At 42.6% G+C, this 16,594-nt stretch overlaps 2 long non-coding RNA genes across 4 annotated transcripts; one reads left to right on the top strand and one right to left on the bottom strand.

Annotated features, from left to right (window-relative positions):
- LOC310890141 lies at positions 1-15,354 on the top strand. Of its 3 annotated transcripts, XR_014577054.1 has the most exons (5): positions 1-1,026; positions 1,109-4,185; positions 14,130-14,408; positions 14,689-14,809; positions 15,250-15,354. It is a non-coding gene; the product is annotated as an uncharacterized lncRNA (long non-coding RNA). The 3 variants fall into 3 exon arrangements; XR_014577055.1 differs by lacking the exons at positions 1-1,026; positions 1,109-4,185 and adding an exon at positions 12,364-13,174; XR_014577056.1 differs by lacking the exons at positions 1-1,026; positions 1,109-4,185 and having other exon boundaries at positions 13,682-14,408.
- On the bottom strand, positions 11,962-15,343 carry LOC310890138. The gene is made up of 4 exons (XR_014577048.1): positions 15,258-15,343; positions 14,594-14,736; positions 13,512-13,658; positions 11,962-12,356 (listed from the first exon to the last, which is right to left on the bottom strand). It is a non-coding gene; the product is annotated as an uncharacterized lncRNA (long non-coding RNA).
- Positions 15,355-16,594: the final 1,240 nt, after the last annotated feature.

The raw sequence follows: 16,594 nt of genomic DNA on the forward strand, positions 1-16,594 counted from the left end.
TCCAACCTCCCAAAGAGGTATTACTGTTACAAATATGTGGATGATCTTTTATTGTCAGGACAGGAGAAAACAGTTGTGAAGGAAGCTACTAACAAGCTATTCAACTTTCTCGGAAAGCAGAGCTTGGGCGTATTGAAAAATAAATTACAGTATGTAGAAAGAGAAATCAGGTATTTAAGGCACCTAATGTCTGAGGGAAAACAAAGAATAAATCCAGAGAGGATTCAGGGAATTGTTGAAAACTAGGAAAGAACTAAAAAGTTTTAAGAGAAAGATTTTTTTAAGGAATCAGGAACCACGAAGTCTGAGGGAAAATGGATACTCCCTAATGGGAGAGAAATGCTGAATAAAGCACCAATGAGGCAAATATTAATCGTTTTACATCAAGAGAGTCATTGGGAGGTGCAAGCAATGTGTGATGTTGTGCTAAGAAAGTATGTCTGTGTAGGAATATACACTTTAGTGAAGCAAATATGCAGAGGATGTACCATATGTCAAAGGGTAAATAAAAAGGTCATCCGTAACCCACCCAGAGGGGGACGGGAGCCTGGGCTTCGACCTTTCCAAAGTATACAGGTAGACTTTACTGAGTTACCTAAAGCAGGGAGACTTAAGTACTTGTTTGTCCTAATTGACCACGTGACTGGATGGGTGTAAGCTTTCCTCTCCGTATCTGCCACTGCGAACATCGTGGCTAAGGTATCACTGGAGCAAATAGTCCCTAGATATGGGATAGTTGAAAACATTGATTCAGATCAAGGAAGTCATTTCACTTCACAAGTACTGCAAGGGCTAATGCAGGCCTTAGAGATTGAGTGGGATTTTTCACACCCCCTGGCAACCCTCCTCTTCTGGGAAGGTGGAGCAAATGAACCAGACATTGAAGAAGCAATTAACTAAGTTAGTGTTAGAAACCCAACTTCCTTGGGTAAAATGCTTACTCCTACAGGTTCAAACAGCACCAAGAAAGTATATAGGAATTTCACCATATGAGATGCTGTTCGGATTGCCCTGTCTGGGCAGAAGGTATGAGATACCACAATTTGAAATAAGTGAGTTTTCTTAAGAACTGTATTCTGCTGTTGTCCTCTTCTTTGTCATCTCTCAGGACCCGTGGAAAATTGGGTCCTGATTCGGACCTGGAAAGGATCAACTCCGGCCTGAATGGGAAGGACACTTCCATGTACTACTAACCACTGAAACATTTCATCATAAGCATTTCATCCAGGGCAGCTGTGTCTTGATCATTAACTTAGCCAACTGTTGTTTTATTGTTTGATTCATCCTTTCTACTTTCCCTGCGCTTTGTGGGTGCCACGGAGTGTGGTATTCCCACTGAATACCTAATGATTGACATGACAATTTTATTATTTTAGAAGTAAAGTGTGTGCCCTGATCAGAATCAATGTACTGGATTATCCCATATCTAGGTATTAAATGTTCTAATAAAATTTTTACCACAGTTTGTGCCGTAGCTCGTGCTATGGGATAAGCTTCTACCCATTGTGTTAAATGATCAACTATTACCAATAGATATTTTATCCTCCCCACCTTGGGCAATTCAGTGAAATCAACTTGTACTTTCTCGAAAGGTCTATAAGCTGTTTTTCTCAGTTGGTAATTCCAATCATTTTTCCCAATTTAAGTTTCAAGCATTGAAGAAAAAAAAAAAAAAACACGCCTTTTCCTGTTGGACAGTTGCTCCTATTACATTTACAGACTAATTAACAGAGAGAAAGAAGCTCCCGTAACCAACAAAAAATTCAAGTCTCTGTCTTCATTTTCTAGCTTTATTTCAACTATTGGACCTGCTAGGGTAGATGCCTCAGGTCCCTGTCATTCCTGACTGTTGTAAGTTTGTCCTGCAGCCTAAGACAATTTTTTTTTTCTGATATCAGGGGCTGATTGCCCTAGAAAGAGCTAGCCAATTGCCTCTGTTTGTTTTCTGAAGCCAGGTCCAATTTTTTTTGTCTGCTTTTCTGTTTTTTTGTTTGTTTGTTTGTTTGTTTTCACTTCAAAGTTGGTCCAAAAATTCAAAAATTCCATACGGGTTTCTTTTGGACCTTGTTGGAACAGATTCTCAATTCCCAATTTAACCAGATTTTTGTATTTACATAATTTCCGGGGTGATTAGGGTCTCAGTGGGGGCGTCGGTCAGGGGAATGCAATCGTTGACAGTTGCCTGAGCGGTCCCATTGGCAATCTGAACTCACACATGAACTCAGGTTGTTTTAAGAGTTAGCTGCTTTTCTATTTCCATGACAACTCTCTCGGACCCATCATGGTCCCTCTGCCCCAGAGGGCTCACACCCGTGATTTTAAGATCTCAGCCTCGGGTTGAGGCGGAACTATTAGCATTCCTACATCCTCTTTCCCTGCTCATTCAACTTCAAACAGCTCTGTCAAATACTACATGCCACACAACCTTTAACACCTTCAACAACGCTTTTAACACTTCCTTTATCTTTCTCCAGCCTGTACTTTTCTAATGCCAACACCAAAGGCTCAGTCAGGGGCCAACTTAATTCCATACCTTTTCCCTCTAAGATGCTGAAACAACATACCAATATACAACATTTCATCCTATTTTCCTTCTCTCCTCAAAAACAACATTGATTGCAAGACACTGTTATAGTCGATCGATCCATAAAGTGGCCATTTAGCTTATATAGTGGCCACAATTAATTGCAGTACTTAGTGTAAGCCCTCTTGCTTTCTGTGCCCACATTTCTAACAATATCCTTCCAATGTGCTAATATGCACCCAAGGAGGCTTTCTTTTGGACGTCTTTGTTTTGGATATTACCCATTTCCTTGATTTCCCATTCCCTTTTATTTATTTATATTAGTTACTGTCCCTTGTTTCAATTTTCACGCAAACCTTTTTATTGCAGGTTTTTACTACCTTTTCCTAATCTTCCCAAATGTCCCAATTCTCTGGGATTAAACTCTTCTTTCCACATACAAACTTTACTATTTCAGATTGTTAATGAGCCTCGTTCCAATCATAAATCCACAGGACTTCGGAAAAACACCTGAAGCACTCAGCTTTCTGTCTTCTAGACAAACAATACCACCTTTTCCACAAAATTTACATTTCAACAAGACCGAATTTCAAGCCGAATGCTAACTTTTCTCATGCACTTTGTTAGTAAGCCTACACAAAACAAGGAATCACTCCTGTGTATCCGTCAAGATGGGGGTTTAAAAGGTATTGAGGCCTAAATAAATTCACTCTCCCCCTTCTTACCAAATTCCCAGGGCTCAGGCCCGAACCACCAAAGAAGTGACTCTCCATTCTACTGCCTTGATAATCAGTCAGCCCCCCCTCGCCCGATACTTGGGAAACTGACCAAACAACACCGCGAATATACCAAAACTTCAAAACTGTTACTTAGATAATGCTCGCACCTTCTTCCTTGTCACACTCAAAACATTTAAGAACAAAATAGGATTACAAGATGCACCACTGGAGCTGGGTTTGTTAGTGTTGGGGAGAATCGAATGGATGTTTTACTAATGTCTCTTAGGTGATGGGACATACAGTATAATTAAGCATTGCCAAATGTACTTACATTATCAATTAATCTATGTACACTGGAAACTTAGGGAGTACACTAAACATTTAAAGGAATCGTTGAAGGGGAACCCTGGGAGGGAACAGGTACAACCTGACCTTGGATAAGGGCCTGGAAATGCTGAAATGAGTTGAAGCAGAACCAAGGAGCGGAGGGAGCATGCATCGAGTGAGAAAGGTGAAAAGTTTAGCGGAGAGGAAGACTCCTTACTTCATCTGGACGACCACCTGGACGACCACCAGAGTGCGCCACACATGTGCAAAGGGGAGGGGAGCTAATTAGAATGGAATGCGAGGCTGATGTTGCAACCTGTAATGAATATGTATACCTTACGTAATGTTGTATGTATAAATAATGGCTGGGAAGTAACGGGACTTGAAGCCAGATTTGGGCACGTGCCCCGGCTTCCAGCGCTGAATAAAGCACCTTCATATAATCACTTGGTGGTTATGTGGTTGCTACGCTAACATTTTGGCGACCCAGATGGGACTGCGTGGGCACTGCTGAGGCGGATCGTGTCTCGGTTTCGCTCCAGCCGGCACCGAGGGATTCTCGGGGAGCAGTCGACCATGACCGACCTCCGCTGCTCACGACGTACCACTGGAGTGGTAAGCAAAGGTGCTTTCAACTTTGGGTATTCGGTACCGATTTGGTTGGGAAAGCCTGCTGGTCAGACGCGGCGAAAGCCACGCTCGGTTGGGCAGGGAGCTCCCGGGGTAAGCCTAGGCGCCGTCCGTTAGACAGAGCGAAAGCTCTGCAGGTTCGGCATTGGTGGTTTGGTATTGGTAATTGTATTGGTTTGTGCTGAAGGGTCAGCACCTGGTATTATTGGTATGTAGTAAGCACGCTGCTGCTCCGGCAGCTTCTGGGAAAGCGTGCTGCTGCTCCGGCAGCTTCTGGGTGAGCGTGCTGCTGCTCCGGCAGCTTTGGGAGAGCACGCTGCTGCTCCGGCAGCTTTTGGGAAAGCGTGCTGCTGCTCCGGCAGCTTCTGGGAGAGCACGCTGCTGCTCCGGCAGCTTTTGGGAGAGTGTGCTGCTGCTCCGGCAGCTTCTGGGAAAGTGTGTTGCTGCTCTGGCAGCTTTTGGGTTTGTATCATAAGCTCAAAATGAAAAAGATCAAAGGAATTCTGGGAAAAGATGTACCTATCCCGCGGACATCCCCGCTGGGGTGTTTGCTAGCACACTGGAAAGAGGGAGGTTTTGGTCAAGAAATGCGGAAAGGAAAGCTGATTGATTATTGTAATATTTGGTGGCCACAGTATAAACTAGAGGACCAAGAAACTTGGCCTGAGAATGGAACATTGCAATATAATACAATTTTACAATTGATGCTATTCTGTAAGCGGGAAGGAAAATATGATGAACTGCCGTATGTGGAATTATTCTTTTATTTGCGCCGAAAGCCTGAATGGCAGCATGCTTGTGGAATAATGGTGCTTCAGGTTTCAACTGAGGAACGTTGTTGTGCATGTACTAAGGAGGGACGCTGTATACAGCATCAGGCAATAGAGAATAATAAGTATTATGGGAAATGAATAATGGAAATATTGATCTGGAAGTTGCGCCGTCGGCTCCGCCGGAAGAGCCAGGACAGGGAGGGAAAAGAGAAAAGGAAGATAGCAGTAGTGATGGAGAATCCCCGACTTTAGCCTCCCCTGTGTCACATAGGACCCGGCAACAGCGAAGGGCAGGAGAAACTATAAATGAACAGGGAGGGAAAATAATCGCTCCCCTCAGGCAAGGAGTGGGGACAGAAGGACCGGTATATGTTAAGGTGCCTTTTTCAGCTGGGGATTTAATGATATGGAAACAAGCAGCCGGCACCTACAGGGAAAACCCAAATAAAGTAGCTAGGGTAATGAAAATGATAATTAAAACCCAAAATCCCGATTGGGATGATCTCCAGGTGATCCTGGATACTTTGATGGACTCGACAGAAAAAGACATGGTATTGCGGGCAGCCAGAGAGAGAGCCCGAGAAGATATACGAAATGGATTAGTGCTTGGAAATCTAGATCAAAACTTCCCCACCGAGGATCCCCAATGGGATTATAACACAGGGGATGGAATAAGGAGGCTGAAGAGATATCAAGATTGGGTACAAGTCGGGGTACAGAATGCCATGCCCCGGACCATAAATTGGTCAAAATTGTATAATGTCAGGCAAGAAAAAGCGGAATCACCTTCCGCCTTTTTAGAGAGATTGAAAGAAACTGCTAAGAAATATACAGATTTAGACATAGAGACTGAGCAAGCTAAAGCTCAATTAGCACTCATTTTCCTGGGACAAGCCCAAGAGGATATTAGGAAGAAATTGCAAAAGTTGGAAGGTGCAGATTTGAGAAATTTGGATAGGCTGTTGGAAATAGCCTGGAAAGTGTATAATAACAGAGAAAAAGAAACGACAAAAAGGCAACAACAGAACTTATTAGCAGTAATTCAAGGGAGAGAACATGCAGGATTAAGGGGCAGGGGAAGAGGAAATATTAACGGTCGGGGTAGAGGAACAGGGAGAGGCTATCCGAGCTCAGGGGGAAACCGGCTGGGTCTTAACCAATGTGCCCATTGTAAGGAGGAGGGTCATTGGAAAAACTAGTGCCCTCTCCGTGGACAGCTGATCGTTGGTGGGGGAAATCCGTTCCGAAACCAAGAAGCAGCTAGGGCGATGGTTCTGGGGGAGTACAGTAGCTGACTAGGAGATCCGGTAGCAGAAACTAAAGAGCCCTTGGTAAAAATTCAAATAGGAAATAAGGAAGTAAAATTTTTAATTGATACAGGGGCCACATATTCAGTGCTCAATAGATTAAGTGGTAAAATAGGGGAAAGGAAAACTACTATTGTAGGTGCCACCGGGAAGGAGGAAATACGGCTGTTCTTACAACCCCTTGATTTACGGTTTGGAGGCAAAGAAATTACGCATGAATTTTTATACGTACCAGAATGCCCTATTCCGCTTTTGGGACGGGATTTGCTAACTAAACTAAATGCTACCATAATGTTTGAAGATGGAGAATTGATTATGAGAATACCGGAATCAAAAGTGGGACAAATATTAATGATTAAAGAGAAGGCTGTTCCTCATATCCCAAAAGAGGTAGAAAATGCAGTAATGCCTGAAGTTTGGGAAACGGATGTTCCTGGAAAATCAAAAGTAGCCCAGCCAGTAAAAATTGAACTTAAGGAAGGGGCACGACCGGTACGGATTAAACAGTACCCATTGAAGCCAGAAGCTAGGCTAGGAATAGTAAAGATTATAGATAAATTTCTTAGCTACCACATTCTGGAGGAATGCAAATCTGAATATAATACCCCAATTTTCCCAGTAAAGAAACCTAATGGGGAATACAGGCTAGTGCAGGACCTTAGGGCAATAAACGAAATAACAAAAGATATTCACCCAGTGGTGGCTAATCCTTATACATTGTTAACATCTGTAAAAGAGAAATATAAGTGGTTTACGGTAATTGATTTAAAAGATGCCTTCTTCTGCATACCCATTGACAAGGATAGTAGAAAACTTTTTGCTTTTGAATGGGAAAATCCACGGAACGGACGAAAGATGCAACTAACCTGGACAAGGTTGCCTCAAGGATTCAAGAATAGCCCGACCCTCTTCGGCAGTCAACTAGCTAAAGAAATAGAAGATTGGATTAACCAAGGACAGATTCAGGTACCAAAGGATCGATACCTGCTGTTACAATATGTGGACGATATATTAATAGCTACTGAAGGAGAGTCAGAATGTATTCAGGTAACTATTGATATTTTGAATCAATTGGGACTAAATGGGTACAAGGTTTCTAAACAAAAGGCACAAATCGCGTGCACAACAGTAATTTATTTGGGATGTGAAATTTCTCAAGGACAAAGAAAATTGGGAGTTAACCGAATACAAGCTATTTGTGAAATCCCCGAGCCGCGAAATTTGCACGAACTACAGGCTTTCCTAGGTATGGCCGGGTGGTGTAGACTGTGGGTAATGGACTATGGACTCATAGCAAAGCCCCTCTATGAAACCCAAAAGGCCTGTACATTTACCTGGGGAAAGCCACAACAAGAGGCCTTTAAGAAATTAAAAGAAGCCCTGATAAAGGCGCCTGCCTTGGGCTTGCCGGACTTATCAAAGGACTTCCAGCTGTTTGTGCATGAGAGACAACGATTGGCATTAGGAGTACTGACCCAGCGACTTGGGAGCTGGAAAAGACCTGTGGGGTATTTTTCTAAACAATTGGATGCGGTAAGCGCTGGATGGCCCTCGTGTTTAAGGGCCGTGGCAGCCACAGTCCTTTTAATACAGGAAGCCAGGAAGCTCACATTAGGGAAACGAATTGAGGTGTTCGTGCCACATATGGTGACTACGGTATTGGAGCAAAAGGGGGGCCATTGGCTATCACCCAGCCGAATGATGAAATATCAAGCTATACTAACTGAGCAAGATGATGTAATCTTAAGAACTACTAACTTATTGAACCCAGCAGTGTTTCTAGGAACAACTACGGAGGAAGGAGACCTCAGTCATGATTGCGTGGAGATCATCGAACATACCTATGCCAGCAGAACAGACTTAAAGGATCAGCCTCTGGAGAGACCAGATTGGGAACTTTTCACGGATGGAAGCAGCTTTGTGGAAAATGGGACTCGTTATGCAGGATACGCGGTAACTACATCAAAGGTAGTGATTGAGGCAAATTCCCTACCTCCGGGGACTTCAGCCCAACGAGCAGAAATAGTCGCCCTGACACGAGCCCTGGAACTAAGCAAGGGTAAGAACGTGAATATTTGGACAGATTCAAAATATGCATTCGGGGTAGTTCATGTACATGGGGCATTATGGAAAGAAAGGGGAATGCTATCCTCACAAGGGACTAATATAAAATACCAGGAAGAAATATTGAAATTAATAACAGCTGTACAGAAACCCCAACAGGTGGCCATAATGCATTGTAAAGCCCATCAAGGAGGGGTGTCAGAGATTGCAGAAGGTAACAGACTGGCAGATTTGACGGCCCGAAAGGTTGCGTGTTAAGTATGGAAAGTAATGGCTCTAATTCCATCAAAGGTAGGCCTCTCTTGTTTTAAATTACCTAAAGACCCAAAGTATTCAGCAGAAGATGAGAGACTTGCAAATTTGATGAAGGCCCAGAAGAATCCTGACGGCTGGTATGTGACTGCGACAGGACAACTTATAGTGCCTCCTATAGTAATGCGAGAAATCTTACAAATAAAACATAATGAATGTCACTGGGGTGCAGGAGCAATGGTGACCTATTTGAAACGAGGTGTCATCTCGGTACACATGTTAACAATGGCAAAGTCAGTAATGTCAAAATGTGAGCTTTGCTTAAAGAATAACCCGGTAGCAAGGAAACATGCTGAGATGGGAAGAACTAGAGCTGGGATAGAGCCTGGAGATTACTGGCAAATAGATTTCGTGGAACTGCCTAAAGCAAGAGGTTATAAATACCTATTGGTAGGGGTTGATACTTTTTCAGGATGGCCGGAGGCCCCTCCCTGTCGCACCAACCAAGCAAAGGAAACGGTAAAATGGTTACTACAGGAAATAATCCCTAGATTTGGTGTACCATTGGGTATTTCTTCAGACAGGGGACCACATTTCATTGCCAATGTGGTTAAGGAGGTTAGTAGGTTACTGGGAATCACCCAGAACACCCTATCCCACTTACTCCACCCCCATCCTATAGTACTGGCGTTAACAAGCAGGCATAGAGGAATCAATAAGATAGTAGACTAACGAAGATGCGTTAAGATTATACTTACTAATCTCTATATCAAGTTATACTCACTAACCTCTACTAACCTGATTCAACCTAATAGTAATGAAAATACTTGCTCTTGGTATGAGTGAAGTATTTTCAAAGGGGGGAAATGTTAGTGTTGGGGAGAATCGAATGGATGTTTTACTAATGTTTCTCAGGTGATGGATCATACGGTATAATTAAGCATTGCCAAATGTACTTACATTATCAATTAATCTATGTACACTGGAAACTTAGGGAGTACACTGAACATTTAAAGGAATCGTTGAAGGGGAACCCTGGGAGGGAACAGGTACAACCTGACCTTGGATAAGGGCCTGGAAATGCTGAAATGAGTTGAAGCAGAACCAAGGAGCGGAGGGAGCATGCGTCGAGTGAGAAAGGTGAAAAGTTTAGCGGAGAGGAAGACTCCTTACTTCATCTGGACGACCACCTGGACGACCACCAGAGTGCGCCACACATGTGCAAAGGGGAGGGGAGCTAATTAGAATGGAATGCGAGGCTGATGTTGCAACCTGTAATGAATATGTATACCTTACGTAATGTTGTATGTATAAATAATGGCTGGGAAGTAACGGGACTTGAAGCCAGATTTGGGCACCTGCCCCGGCTTCCAGCGCTGAATAAAGCACCTTCATATAATCACTTGGTGGTTATGTGGTTGCTACGCTAACAGGTTCTTAGGATATAGAGGTGGTAGGTTATCCAATGACTCCCATTTATCATCTTTTTCCATTTTTTTTTTCTTTTTTTTTTTTTTCTTCTTCTTCTTCTTCAAAATTCTCATCTGCTTTTAGTGTAAATATTGAGGCTGGAAAAGGACATGAAGTCCTGATCCATAATCCTGCATAATCACTTTCCTCCTGGCTAAAAAGTTCCTTCGAATGAACATGTATATTTAAGGCCTGGCAAATCCAGTCTTAAAAGGATTCAAAAAAAAAAAATTATGTATAGGCCACAGGCAAGTGGCCAAGTGAAAAACCATGAACCATTTGATAAAACAACAGATTGGTAAAATCTGTCAAGAAAGCAATATGTATTGGTAAAACTAAGCCCCTTTTGAGATATTCGATGGCAGGCCTTACCGAATGCCGTACAAAGGAGAAGCTCTAACACAAGTAGGAAACCAATATTTGCAACAACATATTATAGTTTTGGGAAAGCAACTAGAACAAATCAATAAGAACGTTTTAGGCACTAGACCTTTGATTTGCCTCCCAAGGGGAAGTATACACTTGAATAAATATTAGTTGCTGTATGCTGCCCAGCGATCTGGGGAGCAGATCGAGCAAATCCGAGGTCACCGCTGCATCCCCGTATTGGGAGCCAGGGCGGACCTGCTACTGACGGTCTAAGAAGCAGGAGAAGGGTAAGCGGGCCCCTCACAATTGTGACAGGGTTACCTGGGTCATATCTGCAGCTGCTGGAGGGCAGGAGTGGTACTAATTGTACGTCTTATTTGTAAATGTCCGGGTATTTTGTGTTGAAAGTAGTTGTGTAAGGGTGCGTGTGATGGAGCCACAGTGGTGTTGGGAAGTGGGTGGGAGTCCTGACTTGCGGTTATGTGCTTTTTTAACACCCAGCGGACAGACAGTGGCCTTAGATTGGGAACAACCTATCCCCAATACCTTTTTAAAGCCTCCTATTGACGGATAGGTAGGAGCGATGCCTTGTTTTGTGTGGGGGCTTTCTGACAAAGGACATGAGAAAAATTGGCGCTCAGCTTGAGTCTTGTTGAAATGTAAATCTTGCGAGAAAAGGTGGTATTGTTTGTCTAGCAGAGGGAAGGCTGAGTGTCCCAAGCGTTTTCCCAAAGTCCCGTGGACTTAGGATTGCGACAGGACCCATCAAGAATCTGAAATCATATGTTAATCAATTACCTGATCTTTTGCATTACAGCAAAAGTCTTGATTCAGTTATTATGGAAAGTTATTTCTGAAAATACTCAGCCACCTCTGTGCATGCCAAACCATCAATGGCACTGTGCAATACAAAGACTGCAGCGATAAATCAGGTTGTGGAATGAATGGCAACAAAACTAGTTGGCTCCAGATCCAAAATGTCATTTATTTGACCATTTTATTTATGGTAGCACTCCCATCCACTCCCATTCCCTCCCTCCCCTCCACTCCCCTCCCCTCCACGCCCCTGCCCTATGATCCCCTCCCCTACGCTCCCCTCCCCTACGCTCCCCTCCCTTACGCTCCCCTACACTCCCCTCCCCTCCCCTATACTCCCCTATGCTCCCCTACCCTACACTACCCTTCATGTCCCTTCAGTACCCTAACCACCCCACCCCACCCCACCCTTCCCTTCCCTTCCCTTCCCTTCCCTTCCCTTCCCTTCCCTTCCCTTCCCTTCCCTTCCCTTCCCTTCCCTTCCCTTCCCTTCCCTTCCCTTCCCTTCCCTTCCCTTCCCTTCCCTTCCCTTCCCTTCCCTTCCCTTCCCTTCCCTTCCCTTCCCTTCCCTTCCCTTCCCTTCCCTTCCCTTCCCTTCCCTTCCCTTCCCTTCCCTTCCCTTCCCTTCCCTCCCCTTCCCTGCCCTTCCCTGCCCTTCCCTGCCCTTCTCTTCATTCACTCTCCTTCCCTCCCTTTCCCTCCCGTCTTCTCCTCTTCTCTCCTCTCTTCTCCTTCTCTCCTGTCTTCTTCTCCTCTCTTCTCCTTTCTTTCACAAATTTGAAAGGCAGAACAGGGAGAAGCGTAACTTCAAATTGCTTCAGTTGTTCTCATAGCTTGTATCACTGGCTGATTCATGGGAATCCTTCAGCAGTAATCATAAGCGTTACAGCTGCTGTCTTACTAGTCAAGCAACAGTCTCAAACTGAGAATCGCTGACTTCTTTCTGTGGCTCGGACAGGTGGTTTTCAATTCCACCCTGCCTTGGACACGTCCTCTTGCTGTGTCCCCACCTACAGTGCAGTTTTGCTTAGAAGCAGAAGCACGGTTTTGAAGTAGTTCCACTGCTTCCATTTTCAATGATTTAGCTTGGCTAGCCAAGTGGTTTCTGTAAATAGAACGCAATCAAGAGATTTTGGTTAGAAACAACTAACTGAGCAGTTCCTTTCCACATGGGCAATGAATATTTACCCTTTCCTAATGGAGACTGCAGTGTAAGAGATAATGACAGATCATTCAGAGAGCTCTGAAATAGCCCTTGGGGATGCTTAGTCCAGAGGACCAGAGTAAATCTGCCTAAAGTACACCATGGGATCACTCTGAATTACTTCCTAACAGACGCACGTCCTTACTATGTCTGATATGGCTTCAGCTGGTTTTGGGCTTCCTTTTCACCTAATACCTAAATTAAGTTAAGAGTTCTAAATGAAGACGGAAAGATTGAGAAATATATAAATCACTGATGAAAAGTGCTTTGAGAACTTTGGCCATTAGCCCTGGAAAGCATCAAAGTACTGTCCTATGAAGCAAATGCCTTATTCTCTTGATATCTAAGGAGGTAAATAAATCCAATGTTGGAACATTAAGGATAGGTTAGAAAAGTAAACACTAAAAACAAGTTAAGGAGAAGAACAAGTAAGCAATTGCAATGCCTATGGGGTTATTGCAGGGTTAGGCAAAGAACTATTGTGCAATGAAATCTTGTTATAAAAGAAATATTATGTGAATTTTTACTGTTTCATTCGTTGAGCTATATTTGGAAGGGAGAAGAAACAGAACTGAGAGATGTCACCATGGCAATTTGGGAGCAGCTGCCTCTGTGCAAGTTTAGCTAGGAGGGACAGAGAAGCGTGCTGGATGTGATGAAACCACGTGAGGATTTGTGGATCCCACCTTGAGGTGCATAGAGAGGGCCCATGCCCTTCTGTAAGTGGTTTGATGCTTGGCTGAGGAAAAAAATGTGTTTTTATTGTGAATGCTTCCTTTTAGTATTCTGTAGTTTGTGTAAAGTCCTTTCACAAGCGTTAAGTTTGGTACTTTTGCTCAGTGATGTAGCTGCACAGAGTGACAGATGCAATGTATGGGTGAGGGCCTCTGCACGTTCTCTTTTTCCTACACACGATCAACAAATAAGGGTGGACAAATAACAGCGTGCTGTGCTCCTGCCATACGCCTCAAGTACTAAAGCATAAACAAGAGACTTAAAAGTACCCCTGTCACATTAAAATTCAGGACAGCAATGTACTTCATCAAATGGGCTGACCTGTTGAGTGTCTCAGGATGTTGTGTATGAAGATGCACTCCATCTGCTTCCAGATTAGCACTTGCAGTGAGCAAGCTGCCTGACCTTAACATTTTTCATTTCGTTTTTCACCTCAGTTTTGCTGGTTCTCCATGATTCATTCTTGGTCTAGAAAGAAAACAAACAAACAAACAAACAAACAAAAGTGAACTCAGACCAAAATAAAAGGATTTCCTTTTCATTAATTCCATGTTCTTAACTTGACAGATTTGGTTATTGACTAAGAAGGCAAATATCTGGCCAGATATGGCCAAATATCTGGCCAAATGAAACAAGCAGCTAGCTTGCTGGAGACATTGTCTGGGAAACAGTGAAAACACTTGCAGACAAAAATATATCAAAGGACTAACGCTTTGAGCTTAATTCTAAACAAACATCATAAACTCAAAACTCTTGTTTATCTTCCTAACAGGCTGGTATAGTAACATGTCACATTGGATGACTTTGCAGCATAGATGTCAGGACTGCAGCTTGGGATCACTTCCTTCTACTTAGAGTTTAGTTTGAAGGGATGAGCAAGTAATTTTTCCTGGGTTGATGGAAATCTGTTCTAAAGTCTGTTTTCTAACACTCTCATAGATACTTCTCTGTCCATCGCTCTGTCCTGCCAACTCTGCTGTGAGTGTGAAGTTGTGGCAAGAGGGATTTCCTCTTCCTAATTTGACCTGGTGGACACCAACTTTCCTACTAAATTGCCGACGTTGCTGAGGAGGCAGCAGTATCAAAGCCCTGTTGATGAAGATATAACAAGCTTGGGGAGGCTTTGGCATTTCTGTACAATCCTGCTCCCTGATTGTGACCCAAGACTCAGATTAACTGAATGAAGCAAAGCAAGCTAGAAGAAAACTGTATGTCCTGGTAATTTTTTATTTTATTTTATTTTATATTTTCATTCTTCACCTGTAAGAAAATCTAAATCTTTAAACCATTTGTTTGAAAACACGGTTTTATGGAAATGATTTTGGGTGTGTTCCTTCACCTTCTTTGGAACCTGTTTAACCTCGCTTCAGTTATAGGAGACCTATGCTCAAATTTATGCTTACCATGATAAAGCGGTATTCTTTTGGTATTCTTTTCTTTGATGATTGCACGTGAGGCTGAAAAGAGTTTTTCGTGTGATTCTTCTTTTCCTTTGCAGTCTCCAATACTCCGTATTATAGCTGATCTTCATCTCTGATCTGAAAAGCTTCACAGGCCAGAAGAGAATTGAGATGAAGAAGGAAATAGAGAATGCTGATGAATATTTCCAATTACCACCCGTAAGTTTTGTGAAAGAATCAGGTGCATTTCTGTAGCGGTAGAAAGTTAATAAAATAATGATCATGCACTTGAAGGCAAGTAATGGTATAAAAATGAAGAATGCAAGGCCCTGGTTAAAGACAATCTTTACGCTGCTTCCAGATCAACACTTTATTTGCTTATTCCACAACCTCATCTCCACTTGCTTAGAAGCTGTGAAGATTGGAAGTACACTTAGTGTTTTTCATCCACTCTGTGTAAAATTGTAAGAATTTTCACTGGCTATAAAAGCAGAAAAGACAAACAGACCCTCCTCTGGGGCTTCAGAATGCTCGTAAGATCACCCAGACTGGATAAGTAGAGATGCTCTAGTACAGGTGCATATAGATGCAGTACAGATGGTGGTAGAGATGCTCTAGCATAGACGTGACGCACTTTGACAGCATCTTTTCTCTGACAGCAACTTACGTCTTGGTTCTTCACATCAAACCAGAGCAGTTTCTTTGCCTTCACAACCTGCAGACTGACCTCTCGTGTGTACCTGTGGTGGACTGAAGGTAATGCTTGTAATGTTTGTAACACACCCTGATGCTGTATTCACTTTAACTTTTAGAAAAGAGAGCAAGAAGCTTCACAGCAGTTTCTTAGGTGCCTGTCTGTCTGTCTATCTACCTATCTATCTATCTGTCAATCTATCTACCTATATGCACATATATTTAATTATTTATTTACTTATTTAAAGATATCTTTTGTTCACTAACATGAATCCTCTGACTGTTACTAATGTATGGGACATACCGTGACAGTATAATAGTGTATAAATACCTTTCATCTCATCCTTGCTATTGTTACTGTATTTTAAAAATAATTGTGCATATAATTACCCGCTTTTACTCTGTTTTAAAAAAATACCTACTTACTCGATTATAAAATCCTATAAAAAGGGGTGAACTCAAAAGGAAAGAGAAACCAGTTTTCATTACATTTCTAAATTAAACAGCTAATCCTGATAGATTCACTCCCTTTCAAATAGAACACTCAAGAAATAAAACAGTAAAAATTCACATAATACTTCTTTTATAACAAGATTGCATTGCACAATAGTTCTTTGCCTAACCCTGCAGTTACCCCACAGGCACTGCAATTGCTTACTTGGTCTTCTCCTTTACTTGTTTTCAAGGTTTACTTTTCTAACCAATCCTTAATGTTCCAACATTGGATTTATTTACCTCCTTAGATATCAAGAGAATAAAGCATTTGCTTCATAGGACAGCACTTTGATGCTTTATGGGGCTAAAGACCAAAGTCCTCAAAGCACTTTTCATCCGTGATTTAGATATTTCTCAATCTTTCCATCCTTCTTTAGAACTCTTAATTGAAGTATTAGGTGAAGAAGAACACTGAAACCAGCTGAAGCCATAGCAGACATAGTAAGGACACGCTTCTGTTAGGAAGTAATTCAGAGTGATTCCATGGTGTACAGATTTACTCTGGTCCTCTGGACTAAGCATCCCCAAGGGCTATTTCAAAGCTCTCTGAATGATCTGTCATTATCTCTTACACTGCAGTCTCCATTAGGAAAGGGTAAATATTTATTGCCCATGTGGAAAGGAACTGCTCAGTTAGTTGTTTCTAACCAAAATCTCTTGATTGTGTTCTATTTACAGAAACCACTTGGCTAGCAAAGCTAAATCACTGAAAATGGAAGTAGTGGAACTACTTCAAAACCGTGCTTCTGCTTCTAAGCAAAACTGCACTGTAGGTGGGGACATAGCAAGAGGACGTGCCCAAGGCAGGGTGGAATT

This window comes from Anser anser, assembly GCF_964211835.1.
Source record: "Anser anser genome assembly, chromosome: Z".
Taxonomy (NCBI): Eukaryota; Metazoa; Chordata; class Aves; order Anseriformes; family Anatidae; genus Anser; species Anser anser.